The following is a 2523-nucleotide window of genomic DNA, read 5'->3' on the forward strand; positions in this document are numbered from 1 at the left end:
TACTGTACAAGATAAAAGCTCACGGGGTTGGGGGTAATATATTAGCATGGATAGCGGATTGGTTAACTCACAGAAAACAGAGAGTTAGGATAAATGGGTCATTTTCCGGTTGGCAAACAGTGACTAGTGGGATGCCGCAGGGATCTGTGCTGGGTCTTTGACTTTTTACAATCTATATTAATGACTTGGATGAAGGGACACCAGAGAGAATATTTCCACTCCTAGGGAAAACTAAAACTAGGGAGCATAGTCTCAGAATAAGGGGCCACCCATTTAAAACTGAGATGAGGAGAAATTTCTCTCAGAGGGTTGTAAATCTGTGGAATTCTCTGCCCCAGAGAGCTGTGGAGGCTGGGTCATTGAATATATTTAAGGCGGAGAAAGACAGTTTTTTGAGCGATAAGGGAATAAAGGGTTATGGGGAGCGGGCAGGGAAGTGGAGCTGAGTCCATGATCGGATCAGCCATGATGTTATTGAATGGCGGAGCAGGCTCGAGGGGCCGAATGGCCGACTCCTGCTATTTCTTATGTTCTTAATCCAGGTGCATTTAAGATCATTGGCAAAAGAATACGAGGGGCGATAAGAATGATGTTTTAAGCAGCGAGTTATTGTGATCTGGAAAGCACGACCTGAAAGTATAATAGAAGCAGATTCAAGCGTAACTTTCAAAAGGGAATTGGATCTATACTTGAAAAGGAAATATTTGCAAGGCTATGGGGAAAGAGCAGGGGAGTGCTACTAATGGGATCGCTCTACCAAAAGCCGGGACACGCACGATGGGCTGAATGACCTGTGCTGTGTGTGTCTCACCAAATTGAGAACCGTTTTGCTTGTAATGTCTACCTACTGCCAGCAGATGGTGGTGTGGGACCGTGTACAGTGGAAGCTCTTTTATTAAGGCTGCGTCAGACTTGTACATATATAATATGGAAATAATCAGATCTTACAGAAAATCTGTGACGTGGCACACTTTCAGAGAAAGTAAATGTCTGTATTTATTAAAGAAACAAGATGCTGTATATTTTGATGCTGAAGATGTTGCTAGCACTTGCAATTTATGTAGGGCATTAGACTCTCAAATGGCACTCAGTGAGTTTGAAGTAGGGTGATTGTGACAGATATTCTGTGCACAAGTAAATTATGTGAATGGCCGGTTAATTGATGGCCAAGGACTGAACACTTGGAATGTGAATAATTCCTTTGTGATATATTCCAGTGAAAAAGAAGGGCGGTAAGAGAAGGGATAACCAGCCGTGGATAACCAAGGAAATAAAGGGGAGTATCAAATTAAAAACCAATGTGTATAAGGTGGCCAAGGTTAGTGGGAAACTAGAAGATTGGGAAAATTTTAAACAACAGCAAGGAATGACTAAGAAAGCAATAAAGAAAGGAAAGATAGATTACGAAAGTAAACTTGCGCAAAACATAAAAACAGATAGTAAAAGCTTTTACAGATATATAAAACGGAAAAGAGTGACTAAAGTAAATGTTGGTCCCTTAGAAGATGAAAAGGGGGATTTAATAATGGGAAATGTGGAAATGGCTGAGACCTTAAACAATTATTTTGCTTCGGTCTTCACAGTGGAAGACACAAAAACCATGCCAAAAATTGCTGGTCACGGGAATGTAGGAAGGGAGGACCTTGAGACAATCACTATCACTAGGGAGGTAGTGCTGGACAGGCTAATGGGACTCAAGGTAGACAAGTCCCCTGGTCCTGATGAAATGCATCCCAGGGTATTAAAAGAGATGGCGGAAGTTATAGCAGATGCATTCGTTATAATCTACCAAAATTCTCTCGACTCTGGGGAGGTACCAGCGGATTGGAAAACAGCTAATGGAACGTCTCTGTTTAAAAAAGGGGGCAGACAAAAGGCAGGTAACGATAGGCCGGTTAGTTTAACATCTGTAGTGGGGAAAATGCTTGAAGCTATCATTAAGGAAGAAATAGCGGGACATCGAGATTGGAATAGTGCAATCAAGCAGACGCAACATGGATTCATGAAGGGGAAATCATGTTTAACTAATTTACTAGAATTCTTTGAGGATATAACGAGCATGGTGGATAGAGGTGTACCGATGGATGTGGTGTAGTTAGATTTCCAAAAGGCATTCGATAAGGTGCCACACAAAAGGTTACTGCAGAAGATAAAGGTACGCGGGGTCAGAGGAAATGTATCAGCATGGATAGAGAATTGGCTGGCTAACAGAAAGCAGAGAGTCGGGATAAATGGGTCCTTTTCGGGTTGGAAATCGGTGGTTAGTGGTGTGCCACAGGGATCGGTGCTGGGACCACAACTGTTTACCATATACATAGATGACCTGGAAGAGGGGACAGAGTGTAGTGTAACAAAATTTGCAGATGACACAAAGATTAATGGGAAAGCGGGTTGTGTAGAGGACACAGAGAGGCTGCAAAGAGATTTAGATAGGTTAAGCGAATGGGCTAAGGTTTGGCAGGTGGAATACAATGTCGGAAAGTGTGAGGTCATCCACCTTGGGGGAAAAAAAACAGTAAAAGG

This window comes from Pristiophorus japonicus, chromosome 15 (genome assembly GCF_044704955.1).
Source record: "Pristiophorus japonicus isolate sPriJap1 chromosome 15, sPriJap1.hap1, whole genome shotgun sequence".
Taxonomy (NCBI): Eukaryota; Metazoa; Chordata; class Chondrichthyes; family Pristiophoridae; genus Pristiophorus; species Pristiophorus japonicus.